Genomic DNA, 15206 nt, shown 5'->3' with positions numbered 1-15206 from the left:
CTGCAGTCAGTAGCCCATCTATGTGTGCCAGCTGCACGAACACCGAGGGTCTAATTTCGCGGCTGAATGAGACGAGAGAAAACAGACGAATGAACACGTCACCGCTGTTCCCCACAAAGCTCCGTGCTGCTCGAATGTGAGGTTATCGCAGGCTGGCTGCATCAGGTAAGTCTGTGTTCCTGTCTGTTTGGGACGAGCTGGTGAAACTCCAGCAGAACCGGTGACAAGGTCAAATGCTGCGCATGGTGCTGAAAGTGCGCCAGATGACGCGTGATTGAGGGCAGAGAGCTGTACTCGAATTTTGACGTGAGACAGAAGAGCTGTGGAAAAGTCCACACGAACCCCGCGTTCTTGTTGCGATAGCTGCAGAGGAAGTTGAAAGATGACTCGTTTGGACTCAACGTTGCTGCAGGCCAGAGGTTGAGACTTGTGCACGGTTTGAGTTGAGGCGCCACAGCAGGTGGCAGTGTGAGAATGGAGATCCCTCCTTTCAAATACTCACACACACACACACTCTCTATGCAGCAGGAGATAACATGAAAGAGCTCCGAGAATAGACCCCAATGATCTAAAAACACTACTGCATCATGTGAACATTTGGCACTGTGTTTTCAGTGCTCACACACCATTTCAGACTCCCCTCTCTCCCTGTCCTCTGTGTGCTTGCTATAATGTTGGTGGAGTGCGTTGCACCTTTAAAGCTGCTTGCATATCAGCGCTCCTGTGGCCTTGAGAAAGCTGCTATTCTCTCAGTGATAAGATGGTCTGTTGGTTTTCTCCTGCAGTGAACACAGCTGTGCATGTAAAGAGGAGCAGGTTACATCCTCACTGGAGCTGATGTTCTCAGTTCGAAAACAGTCATCAAAAATGTAGTTGATCATTAGAAGAATTGATTTGTTCTCAGTCTTATCTCACTGAAACTGAAAATATTTGGATTTGAACTTGACAAAAGATAAAGGCAAGATGACCGCAGAGCTTTGTGAACTCATGCCGCTCCTAAGGTTCAGTTATTTTATAGACTTGCCAATTAAAGGAGAACTACATTTCCTATATGCTGATTATTAAAAAAAACCCAAACCATACAAAATCATAAACATCACTAACACATCATCGGGTGTCAGCTATTCCTGCTCCTCCTCCTTCGGAGGTTTAAAAACATTACCGGTTTCCATAATGTAGCCATGCATTCGGAGATGCAGCTGACCTATAAGAATATAGCGGCCAAGATTCAACAAAGTGCAGTCTGGTTGCAACTGTAAGCATGTTTTGTTCTGCTCAGTTGTAGAAATAAAGAACAGAGTTTTAGACTGACATTTGAAATGTAATGGAGTTTAGGGAGTGGTACTTTAAGCAGTGGATCCAGACCTCCTCATCCCTCCTGTAGTTTTTCCCACTTGCACTGATTTAAAACAATTCTGGGGGAAACTGGGAGGGGATGTCAATCAAATTTCAAGGGAAAAAGAAACCACCCCCACGTCCCCACTTTAGCAACACCCCAGTGAGTAGCACTTTACTAGTTAATGGGCCTTTGTTTGCAAAATCTGTTAAGTTTCCTATTCATTAGGAAAACAATAAAACTATGTGACATCCTGATTGTTTTCTCTTGTTCTTGTAACAGAGGCGCATAGATAGAAGTGATTAGATTACAGACTGCAGAAGCCGAGGATCATTGTGAGTTTGAGCAAGATGCTGAACTCCCTACTAGCTCTGTAACCTTCAGCACCTTATTAACTGAGCCCAGTTTACTGTCCTTTTCTGCAGCTCTCTCTTTTTTTGATCTCCTACCAGGACGTTATGCCCTGAGACAATTATGCAGCTATAATTAGAAAGTCAGACGGGGGTGGAACAGCACACAGTGTGAGTATGCAGCAGGGTAACATGATGCAGTGGACTAACCAAAACTGAATCAAGGTCTTAAACACAACTGACTTTATTTTGTAGAGATAGACCAATCTGTTTATGTATTTAACTGGTGAAATAGAAGGAAATGTCCTTCACAGTTTCATGAAAACAACAGTTTAAATAAATGCAAAGGAAAGGAAATCCTGTCCTGCTTTGACATCGCCCAGAGGAGGATCCCAGTGTCTTTGGTTACCTCCAAACCTTTCTTCATCTTTGGTGGCACAAACCGCTACAGATGTCTACTTATTGTTTAATGTACACTTTATGGTCATTTTGTTAGGGACACTTGTTCAACTTAATGCATTTAGGCATGTAGACATGGTCAAGATGATCTGCTGAATGAGCAAGAATGGGGATTTAAGTGACTGTGAATGTAACATGGTTGTTGGTCTGAGTATTTTAGAAGCATCTCTGAAACAGATTAGACAAATTAGACAATAGGATGTTGATCTAATGAGTCCCAGTTTCTGCTGCGACATTCGGCTGAGTCAGAATTTAGTGTAAGCAACATGAAAGCATGGATCCATCTTGGCATGTAACAAAGGTTCAGGCTAGTGCTGGTAGTGTAAGGGTGTGGGGCGTATTTTCTTTGCGCACTTTGAACCCATAGATCATTTAAACACCCGAAACCTCAGTATTGTTGCTGACCTTGTGCATCTCACATACAGTCTACTGTAAGTAGTGCTAGTTTGTGTGCTAACATACTCAGGTGACACTGCTTTCTGCAGTGTTGTTTTACCATTAGCAAGAGCAGTTGTTTGTTGAAATGTTTTAGGGCAGTTTTGTCTTTGTAAAATGTTCAAAATAAGCATGATTAAGTGCTGAAAGACTTTAAACAATTAGTTGTGCTCATCTAATGAAGGTTTATTTAGTTCATTAGCACAAAGTGAATACCAACAAAAACAAAAGCAAGAAACAGAAAAAGGGAAACTGCAGTCAGATGGTTATTTTAAACATCTGCATTGATAACAGTGTATCACTAGTTAAGCACTGGTTAACATGTAACTACAACTTCACAAAGCTGTTAGTATGTATACAGACTTCCATGATGGATATTATGATTAACTTACTACAGAAACAAAAGGGACAGAGGAGGGTGTCTGAACTAAACTGAGAGGGCTTCTACAGTCACTAAAAATAAAGAAGTCTGATATTACAAATAACCTGAGCGTATTTTTGCAGAAAATACCCAGGAATGTGGTCTGATTAAGTTCCATCAGTAAATAATCTCAGGTTTGTTTTCACAAGTTGAATAAGGCATATTTTACATAAACACAGAAGTTTGTTGAGTTTAGCTGAGCAAACTGAGGTCAGTTTGGTTTTTGTCAGATAAGGTTCACGCCTATTTGTCTTCGTTGCTGGTCAAGCAAAGTAGATTTCATAAGAATGAGGTAGTTGCTTCATGTTTTTTCATGTGAAGATAGACATTATGATTACATAACATACCCATGATGAGAGTTCAGGGAAACTCCTCGAAATAATCAGAAACATATGTTTGCCATTTAAATCTTTCAGCTAACAGGCAGCTTCAAATTTGTTGTTTTCAGTGTCCACGAAGTAAACTGCCTGTAAGTAACAGAGCAAAAGGCTTTTTACACGCTTTGAGAAAACACTAACAGAAATTCAGATAATTATCAGACATTCCTAATCCGATCTTATATCAGATTTGTGAAGAATAATTTTACAAAAAATGTGAAGAGATATCCTGATTCTGCCTGCATGTATTTTATTTTGTAGGAGGCATGCAGCCAGCAGCCTCGTGCATTTTTATGACACATATTAGCCACTCTCAACGTTTAAACAAGCTGGCACTTGAAAAGAAAGTTTCCACTAGATGCTCTGCACCCGGGTGAAAAACAAACCTGTGATTCAAATTTAATGTTAAGTAGAAGTGACATATAACTGCACCGCGAGTCATACATGTGATTCCTATGCGACCGAGGATATATAGGCCCTGGGCTATAGTAGCATAGTTAAGTATCTGCTAGTGTGCTTAGGATCATTGTTCTGTTACACAACGCAGTTTCGACCAAGCTTTATGTTTTCGCTTTTTGACTCTACATTACTTCAGTTTACAGAGGAGTTCATGATTGACTCAGTGACTGTGGCTGCAAAACAAGCCTAAATCATCACCTCTTCACCACCAAGGTTGACAGTTGGTACGAGGTATTTATTCTAATATGCCATGTTGAGTGTTCGCTGGACTGCACAGAGTCCTGTGTATCTGGTTTCCGTTACACCAGGATCACAGCTTTCTGCTGCTGCATTTCCTCAAAAGAAAAGACGAAAGAAAAGGACAGGGCTGATTTTGATACTGTGGTATAATTGGGACATTTGTTGAGAATGAGCAAGAGTCAAGACCACACACTTGACTCAGTGAGCCAAGGGCAAAAACTAAATAGATTACAGGCACAAGGCTGACTGTAATTTCTCTTCTCACTTGCACTGAAATTAAGCCCAGTTTCTTTGATCTGGACTACAAAGCTTTACCCAAAGATAAGGGAAATACAAAGTTTAAGATTTAGAAGAAAGAGAAACACTTCTGAGGCTATTGATAAAAATGTATGACTTACTAGACGACTTGGGTCTACTCAAAAAACATTCAAGTCATGTGAATAATGTTGTTGCCCAACATATCTAAATCTGCAGACTGATATATGCATGTCATTTTGTGATACATGCATACAGCACACAGTATGCGTCTTTTGAGGTTTATGGTTTCCTTAATTCTGAAAACATTTTGCAACCAGGCTAGACTGCAAGACAACCACAAGCTCATTGCACACCAGTGCGACAAGGTTGCAAGCATGAGAGGGCAAAGCAGGCTTTCCTGTGTTTTGGTATCTTTACATTATATAAAGAGTGTTCTCCAGTCTGTAGCTGTTTATTTATGTTTGAAGAGTCAGTGTCCTTTTTCGTCCTTCCTCATATGTAGCACACAGCAGGAAACTAGCTGCATCAGTAGTATTCTCACTCTTGCGTGTATTCCCTGGTTTAGAGTGAGCATGCTGGAGGCAGCATATCTGCAAGGTAGGAATTCTGTGCCCCGTTACTTGGAGCGTTCTCACATCAGTGCAATCAGACATGACATAGTTTTTTAGCTGGGAGCTGGCAGGTAAAAGACTTTCACCTCCTTTGGGTAATGTCTATAAGTCCGTCTATTAAAACATCCTAAACAATAGATAAATCCAAGGTCAGTATAATAAGAGAATATGTTTATCTTTATTTTCTTTACAAAAATGAATGTTGTTAGATTCTAGATACTGTTACGTTGTTTGTTTGTTTTTGTTTGTTTCATATTCAGTTTTTTAAAAAACCTTTTGGAAAAAATTAAAATCCTTGAGGCATCATTTAGTCTTTTATCTCTGATTTACTGAGATCTTAAATCCTCCTTAAACATTTAAAAGCATATCACACCTTTATCAAACAATGCTTTTGCAAAATGCTAACTCCGCCTCCAAATAATATTTGTTGACAGACGTCGGGGTCTGTTGCATGATCGTCTGTGTGATGATGTCATGCCACTTGTGGTCAAAGTCTCAGCAGTGCAACTTGAGGCTAAAAGAGAGTAGGTGTCATGTAAACAAACACAATATAATATATGATAAACATGCTTCTTTTGTTCATTATTTATTAATAATAAATGAAAAACTGTAGAACTGAACCTTTTCCACATCTGTGTTTGAGATGCATTGATGATGGTGCCCATGACACATCTCACAGTCACTGTTTGGCCATGCATGTGGCAGATGCCTCACACTTAATCATCAAGTGTCACACTGCTATGTGGTCCACACGCAGCTGAGGGATCTGGTGTCAGCAGTAAGCTTAACGAGTAAATAAAGGCCAGCCTACAGTTCATCCTCAGTGTGAAACAAGCTGTTACAGTGTCCTTCTGCCTCTCTTTAAGCTAGTGGCTGTCTTTCTTAAATGCCCCTGTTCAAAAGTTGAAAAGCTCCTGCCCAAAACCCTGTAATTCTTATTATAATCATTTATCATTTATTTTATCATAAATAAAATTTCAAGTTTAAACTTATTTCAAAAAGGGTCAGTGAACAATATCACCAATATCAATGTCTTGTTTTTTTTCTCCATAAAACAGAATAAATCAGTTTTTTATCATTTTATACAGCGCTGTTGTATAGCTTTGCTTTTTTGATGACTCCTCTGACCATCCAGACTCTTCTTGCCATCAAGGAGCACTCATGTGATCAGTGATTATGACATAAAATTTTGAAAGAAAGCAACCAGAGATATGGTTCTTTAGGCCCACGGTTGTAACTGTCTCTATGCTGGATACAGTGTAAAATCGAATTAGTTCCCAGAACTCAAAAAAATTGAGGAAACTCGTTGCCTCAAAAAAATTGAGTAAAGCTCAGCTAAAAATGACTAAATTAGGACAACTTATTTATTTTGAGTGCCTGTACAAGCTCATTTGTTCCCAGAACTCAAAAAAATTGGATCAAGTTTACTTAAGATGACCAAGTTAGGGCAACTTACTCATTTTGAGTACACTGTACGGCCTTGTTAGTTCCCAGAACCCAAAAAAATTAAGGAAACTCGTTGCCTCAAAAAAACTAAGTAAAGCTTACTTAAGGTGACTGTTAGGACAACTTATTCATTGCAAGTCTGCAGTATTAAGAATAACTTTCTGACCGTACAATACTAATTGTTTACTTACTGACAAACATTTCAAGTTCAACTAAATGAAAAACCAATTTGTGGTAACCTGAATATGATTAAAAATAATTAACAACACTTTTTGTAATGATGTTAAAATCAGCCCAACTTTTATTTTCAAACACAACAAAGTATAACAGCCAACATACTGGACACTGTTCTGCTGAACAACAAACAATTATATTGCCATCACTGTTATAATCTTACAATGAAACAAAGTCTCAGATGTAATTATTCTGAAAATAAGTTTAGGCCTACCTCAAGTTTGTTTTGTACTTACATTACTTATATAATCAAAATAAAATATTTGTTGTTCTGTCACAAGTGCAGTCTCTGATTTAAACAACACATTTGTTTTTCATTACAACACATGAGCTGGATTGTTGTAATGTTTTAAGGATGGCTTGTTTCCAGTCCAGGCATTACTGCCTGAATAACTGTCATGGATCGAGGTGATCCAAATGTAGGTGCAGAAGAAAGTCTTTAACTTCCCTTAAGTACAGTGGCAGTGGGTTGGAGATGCAATGAGCTTGAACCTGCAAGCGACCATCTTCACTGACCACACCATCTGTGACGGAGGACTCATCTCTCCTGGTGTCCTGCAAGAAAACAATTATATTTTTTGGAACATGAACTTAATTGCTTTCTTAAAACATTTTTTTTCTGCATTTGGTATAAAACAGACTCCAATTTACACAATCTCAGGCTCCCTCCCCACCGGAGAGGTGACATTCAATGTCCCAATTGTCAGTCTGGATAGCCCTGACCACCACCCAACACACAATAATGTCATGAAAGCATCATTTTAAAAAGGGCTATGCAAACATGGCCAATAATTTTCATTCTAATGATGTGCAAAATGATTTGGGAACAAAACAAATTTTGCTGTTAGAAAACTTCCAGACTTCACTATTTACAGTGTAGACCCTCTAAACTAAGTTTGGGGGGTGTGATCTTTCAAGAAATGCAGACAAACTGTTGTTGTTTACTTACACCGCATGTCTTGTAGAATTAACTGGAGTCACCAGCAACAGCATAGTGCAGTCATATCTCAAGTCTAATAACAGAAGACAGGAAAAGATCAGTACAGAAACAACTTCCCCAAACCAAAGCACAAATAAAACAATAAGTAAAACAGGCTGATCTAAAGTATGATTAAAGTTCAGCCTGATTAATATAAATATAACTGACTAATTGTTAATATATTGGAAAACCAAAATACTTGCCGCTGAGTTGATGTATTTCTGTCCAACAACAGGAGTGCTGGTCCCGAACCTCAAAGACAGTAAGAAGCAAGCAGAGGGAGAAAAAGCAGAACATTTTTCAGAAACCGATTTGATCCTTAATGGCTGTGCAATCATTGTAACATAGAGTTTGCTTATGTTGTTAAATAAAGTCTAGATTTGACATTAATAAATGCCACAAAGCATGAAAAAAAAAAAGGACGTCTCCGAAAACATCTGAGCATTTTTGCAAATATGTGATGTCTTGATAAATCGAACAGATATTTGAACTTTACACAGCTATATTCTCGCCTGAAAATATCCAGAAAAAGTAATATGTTTTTTAGCCGCGCTCCTCCGCCATTGCCGCGCTTACAAGTAGGCTACACAGGCTCCAACAGCCGACAAACGCAATCTTCCTTTTCCCCAGACTACCCTTTCTGGGTCACAAAATAACCTTTTAAGATATTTTCAGCAGAGAATGTAGCTATGTAATGCTGAAATATCTACTTAATTTATGAAAATATCACATATTTGCAAAAATACTTCCACGTTTTAATCGTGCTGGTCAGCACGATAGCTGACCGGGAGGTCAAGGCTTGATAGAGTCCCCGAGCACAGCTAACTCCTGGCATATTGTTTTCAACCCCTCTGGAGTCTTTTGCTACTCAGGTTAAACATGATATATATAATTAGTTAGTTAGTTATGGCTATGGATTGAAAATACCCCCCACACCCCACCCCTAACGGCTGCACCTCCCGAAGAATTTTGTCTGGGCTCTTATCTCACTTTTTTATTTCAAACAATCAACAGAAAATTTCACCGACATAGTGTTATGTAAGGTTTTTAAGGCTGTGATGTTAATTTTTAAGTAACATGAGCCCAGCGGCAGCAGCAAGGCTAGACTAACACTAACTAGCTAGCAAGATTATAAACCTGGTGCTAAACTAAGACAAGCCACAAAATCAGTTTGAATAAGAGTAAACATTTACTCACCAAGTCAGTGTATCAGGTAAAGATCCACAGCAATGACAACAATAATCTCTTGAGCTGACGCTTTTCCAGGTTTGCTCAACATATTCCATAACAAATGCTGGCACCATGAACATGCGGACTAATCCGAGAGGGAGGAGGACGGTAGTGACGTGGCATTTTCAAAACACATCTTTCATCCTTCCGCACTGAGAAGCAAAACTTCCAGCTTACTTAGTTTTTCTAAGTTAAGACAACTCAAATATCTGAGTTTATCAGCGTTTTTGCATAAAAAGTACTTGTAACTTATTTAAATTGAGTTCTAATAACAAATTGATAAAAACTGAGTTCAGCCTATTTTTAATTAAACACAATATTACATTTTACAGTGTAGTTAGTAAGGACTGAGAGGTTGGGAAAGGTGGAAGGATGGCCACGTAGAATAAAGCCTGACCACAAAGGTGTCCCTTTACTTTTCTACCAATCCTGCCCACACACCGTACACACTTCCACTCTGTTTGGACATCTTTGTAGATGCTTCACCTCAAACAAACTATTCTCAGATGGAAGTAGAATATAAAGCTCTACAACACCACGACTAGTCAGGAGACTAAGGAAAATACTCATACTTTTGGAAGTGCATCCAGTTTTTTAGCTAACTGGAGCTCTGCAGTCATTGCGTACACACACAGGCTTATTTTAACCAGCAATTTTAATTTTACTTTTTTGACAATTAAAAATGACCTTTAGCAGCTGCCTCCAACACCCTCCTTCCAGTTCTCATCTATATAAGTTCCCCGAGCTCTACAAGCTGTTCATTCTCATTTACGTGCCCCACCCTCCCTCCTCTTTTCAATTCTTTAACTTCTTCACTTCTCTTTAGTACATGGGGATCTGCCAGGCCCGGGAGCCATTCCCCTTGGAGGCTTTCCCCAAAGCGCAGCTCAATTCATGTCCAAGCCATTCACCTTTACCTACTAAGACGCTGACAAACCAAAAACGGACGTGGGCCCAGCGAGTGAAAACAACATTTTTATATGATTTCCTAAGGCCAAGCACAGAAAAACCTCTGTATTTTCATGCAGAACATGAACTGCAATTCATTGTTAATGTTCTGGATAAACTATGCAGAAAATTTCCATAGTTTAAATAAATATCTGACTCCATTACTAATCATTTGAAATCCAGGGTGAAACTGAAGAACTGCAATTTTTTTTTAAAAGTGACTGTAGAGAGCCTCATCACCTGACTCTGACAGTCTGAAATTATGTGCTGTGTCACTGTGAAAATATAATTTCACTAAACACATTTCTTAAGCAATTACAGCCTCGAGTGTGCCTTTGTGTCCATTATGGTTTCAACAGATGGCCTGTGTGTGAAGTGGAGGGAGATGAAAACAGTCAAGGTTAAATAAGACTGGGAAATCAAGAACAATTGAGTACTGGGTTTCAAATGGGCAACCACACCACAGAAAACAGACCTCCAAAATGTTAAAAAAATAAAGCCTTTGCGTCTGGTTACCTCTGCTTGATTATTTTCCCTTATGAGGACAGAGCAACAGGATGGCTGTAAGCTCCTGATAAGATGTAAAGCAGGGCCTGGGCGAAAACTGATGACATTAAGAAGAGTGGCAAACAACATCAAGGAGAAGAGTAGATCTATAGATGGTCATGATCTGATAGCCAAATGTACTCCGGACCTAAAGTCTTGTAACAGCTGTCTGTCTGTGGGGAATTCAGATTTCCTGAGCTGTTTTCACAGATGATGTTATGTAAGTAGATACTCAAAGAAAACACAGGCAGCTGCATGCAAACACATATACGTTTACATACATGCAGTCATGGACTTCAGCTGCAGTTCAGATCATGTGCAGAATCGCGAGATTGCTCAAATTTACTGCAGTTTAATATTTGTTGTGTGTGTCGCGGTGAATGTCTGTGCAGTTAGTTCATAGTAAAACTGCGCATGGAGACTTTGGATTCAACAATTTCAAATACACTAACCTTGTTAAGCAGTTATGAAAAACACATGTTGTGACATCACAGATTGAGTTAGTTAGTGCCCACATAAAAACAGGGATTTTATGTTTTTAAGTGGGGGTTTTTCTGTGCAGTTTCTCCTTTTCTCTACATGAAAACACACTTTTACCTCACTTACAATTGACTGACCGTATAGATAGATAGATAGATAGATAGATAGTAGGGGTGCAACGATACACAAAATTCACGGTTCGGTTCGGTTCGATACTTTGGTGTCACGGTTCGATATTTTTTCGATACAAAAAAAATGTTCATGCCTTTTTATTAATTTGTCATTTATTAAATTTTCACGGCACATTCTGCACCACATCTCTGTGCGTTCATCATTTGTTTGAAGCCAGCTCACCTCCTGCAACCACTTTTCAGAGAATACGCGCTTCTTTTGTGGTTCGGACTCCTTCTGACATTTCTTTGGAGGTGGAGGAACATCACAGTAACTGCTTAAAGGAGCTTCTTCGACATCTTTAAGAGTTCTAAACAAATGTCTGTCCTCCTGAAAATCTTATGTACGCAAACACGCGTTGCAACTTCTTATCTTGTGCGGGTTTTTATTTTGACAGCGAATGCGCACCTGCGGACCACTTATGTGCAGCCCTGGTTATTTAGCTCGTCATATTGCAGCCACAGAAATTCTTTTGTCCATGAAACCATAAAGCTGCACTTTCTTTTTTCCTTATAGTCTGATTTGTCATAACCTTTCCGTTTTGTGGTAAGCTTTTCTTTGGCTGTCACTTCTTCACGCTGACCTGTCTTATTTGGCTCAGCAGAACTAAAATATATATCCTGCTGCTTTTACACACGCACTAACATAACGCTCAGCGATTCTCTGCGCGATCAACCTCTCACATGTTTAAGCTGCGGGAGATTTCACTTGTCATGTTTGCATAGTAAGCTAACGATTGATAAGACGATGTCAGAGGAATTGGTGCGCAAATTATCATCACTCACCAATCAGTACTGTCGCTCTCTATACACAGTTCACGCGATTGCAAAGTGAAAGCAAAAAACAAGCGCAAATTCAAACGCGATTTCAGTATGTCACATATTGACAGTGGCCGATGCCAATGACATAATTACCCAGCTACATTTCCAAAAGAATGCAAAAGCATTGACATATATTTTTCCTTCCTAGGATAGGCCGACGGGCAGGGCAGAGATAGATTTTGGTAGCCCGACTGGAAAAAAGCCCCGTCGGGCTAGCGATTTTGCGAGCCCTGTATCTGATTGAGGAATCACTCATCTTTGGAAAAGAGAGTTTATTATGGAGAAATGTCTCTTTCCAAAATAAAAGCTATACTATACGCTTCTTCTGGGCTATATTCTCAGCAGCATATTAAACATATCAGGTCCCCATAAGGAGAATCGTGTGCTAACGGCTGTCTAAATGACTCGGGTAAAGTTTGTAGCATGCTGCTTGTTGTTTTTCTCTGCTTCCACTTGTCTTTGCACTAGGATGATGTCGGAGTAAATGTGCAGTCATATTGGTTGTGTTCCCACTAGTGCTGTCAGCGTAAATCTGAAATGACATTAACGTCACAACACGGCAAATCTCCGTTAACCGCGGATCACCTCATGAGTGGGGCTGGAAGACGTCAACACATTAACGAGCTAACTGCGCTAACACACTAGTTCCCACCAATTGAGCATTGCTGGCACATCCAACATACTGTTTTACTTTTGTCCATGACAGGCTTACCTTCAGGGTCATACATCACATGAAAACCAAAATAGTTCCAAACGCCAGATCTGAATGAGGGTGGGGGAGGTTCAATTTGCCATGTTGCAACTAGCCTAGCTTCTGTCTCGCTAGCTTGCCCTGCGCTCAGTGAATCTGTGTTCGACTACTCCGCCTAGGCTGCACTGTCGAGCGCAGATCCACTGAGCGCTCAACACAGACAGCATCATCAGAAGGAAAGTTGATAAAATAAATTAAAAATGTTGTATCGTTCGATACATATGCGTACCGAACCGAAAGCACTGTATCGAACGGTTCGATATCGATACGAGTATCGTTGCACCCCTAATAGATAGATAGAGCGCTTTCGTCATCTCTAATTTGTGCCTCCTTGTCCCCGCTGTCTTCTTGCCTGTGACATGTAAAGCAATTTCAGTGTGTCATGTTGAATGAAATCCATTCCTAGATTGCATCAGAAGGACAGAGGAGACTTGCTGGAGGAGCTTTAATCAGGGATGCACAGAGCATGTTTTAGTGCTTCTTATTAGCCAATATAGAGCTTTGTGGGAAGGCTTTTTATGATAGTGCTTGTGTGGATTCAGTTCTAGAATGAGTGAGGGAAAATGTGGATGTTTTTAATAGGTTGGTTTGTGTGTCACGCAGTTCTTGCCTTGTGTTTGGTTGGTCACCGATTACACCTTTCTATCTTTCTGTAATTCTCACCTGAACAATGATGATGATACGTGAATGCAACTCGTGGCTTGAAGAGGTACCTGTGACTCGTGATGCTTTGAGATTTGATTTCCTGTTTAATATTCTTGAATGTTGGTTTGTGCTTAGGGGCTGCATGGTGGTGCACTGGTTAGCCCTGCTGCTTCATTGCAAGAAGGTCCTGGACCATGCAGAGTTTGCATCTTACTCTGGCTTCCTGCAGAAGTCCAGTGACATGGATGTTAGATGTTAGGTTACGTGGTGATTCCAAATTGGATGTAGGTGTGAGACTCAATGGTGTGTTAGCCCTACAACAGACTAGTTAAGAGTCTAAAAAAAAAGGGCCAATTTCTCTCAAGTAAGGCACCTAGACCCCCACCCCCTTGTAAAATGAAGGATTTCTTCAGTTAATTTAGAATTAACTCCAGCTGCATATTAACCATGCCTGTAAGCCAGCAGTCTTAAGGATGAAATCAGACAAATCTTTAAAAAAAAAACAAACAAACTTTTGTTCATATTTATATTTATCTAGTTTTTCTGTCAAAGCCACGTTAAGAATCTGGGTTCAGAGCTGCAGGTTGCTGACACCTTCCTTACACCACATTGGGATTAAAACCCTAGATTGAAATGCACTGCAAACATTTCAATGTATTAAATGTTGACCTTTTATGCCTGAGAAGCACTTGCCATTTGTTATGAACTGTGGAATAAAGCAATTAATTGTTTGTTGGTTCCAGTTTCCATATTTCTGGGCTTTTTTTAGTACCACTTTATTTCCTGGGATAACAGCAGCTCTTTCCAGAGAACTGGTCTCTGTCCTGTCATCAGAACAAATCTGCTACAACACAAATTAATTTTAAGGATAACAGAAATGTAGAAATGACAAGAATGCACACTCACACAGCCTCCGCCTCCGCGTGTGCAGAACAGACTCGCAACTGTTCGCAACTGTTTTTTGAGGGCAACTGTGACTGAGAGTGGTGTGAGAAATTTGTGGGTGGGTGCCCGCTATCTCAGTAAATCTAAATCTACGTGTCAAGTGCTCTTAAGTAAGGCACCTAACCCCCCGACTTCTCCCCGCTGCCTTCTCCGTGTGTGTTCATTGCACATGGATGGACTCAAAATTTCTGTGTACAGAACAAACACACCTTGTAAAATGAAGCATTTCTTTGTTTTAACATCATGTAATTCATACATTTTAACAGCATTCAGTGGAAGGTTAAGACCTGCTCAAACTGACATAGATAACTTCTGTTTTCTGTCTTCAGTTTTGTATAAATGTGCACACCTGTTTGTCCATCCTGAAATGAAAAATGAGCTCAGTGATTGATGGAAAAGATCATTTTTATGATACACTTAGATAAGCTTTTATCAACACTTATACATACCAAGTTAGTGATAATGAAGAAGTGATTTAAGGGAATTCAGCAAATTAAAGTCTGATGGGTTCTGTTTTATTTCATGGTCACACAGAAGAATGTGAGCAGCAACTCTTCAAGTTGCACAATTTGGGACTAATGCCAGTTTAAAATTTTCTGGATTTGGATGTAAATCCCATAATGGACTGTTTCAAAATCCTGTCCCTCAACGCACCTCCGGATTGAGGGGAATTCCTTGTCTGTGCAGTAGCAGATTTGCTGATGGTCCATTGTGACAGGGATTTCATAGTAGCGCGTGACCCTTGCAATGACTCGCACTCAGTTGGGAGTTTGAAGGGTCTTCTGAGGTAATGAAAACAGGGATTCCACTCTCACATACCTTTGTGAGGAGTTTTTCTTTGTTTGTTTGTCTTTATCGCTTCAGCCCAAGTTTTAAACCCTAAAAATGGAGCCAGGTCTTAAAATCCTCATCCTCCGGTAGAGAGCTTACTTCACCCTGCTTCCTAAGCCATTCGGGGGTTTAGAGGCCATCCATTGGAATTCCTTTCTTTACCACTGTCTTCTTAAATCTCAGTATGTGGTCAGAAAGCCACTTCCAGCCTATTCATGTCATGCCCTCCTCCT

The 15206-nt window shown here is 39.9% G+C and overlaps 1 protein-coding gene across 1 annotated transcript in view; it reads left to right on the top strand.

The window, feature by feature from the left end:
• Positions 1-15206, top strand: part of LOC146505613 (equilibrative nucleoside transporter 1-like) — a 52793-nt gene continuing 37587 nt past the window's right edge. Inside the window, exon 1 of the mRNA XM_085182122.1 lies at positions 1-165. The gene's annotated coding sequence lies outside the window, so the exon portion shown is untranslated. The remainder of the gene's footprint in view (positions 166-15206) is intronic.

This window comes from Neolamprologus multifasciatus, chromosome 13 (genome assembly GCF_963576455.1).
Source record: "Neolamprologus multifasciatus chromosome 13, fNeoMul1.2, whole genome shotgun sequence".
NCBI lineage: Eukaryota > Metazoa > Chordata > Actinopteri > Cichliformes > Cichlidae > Neolamprologus > Neolamprologus multifasciatus.
Note: the sequence above shows the minus strand (reverse complement) of the source record. Positions and strands in the feature narration are given on the sequence as shown.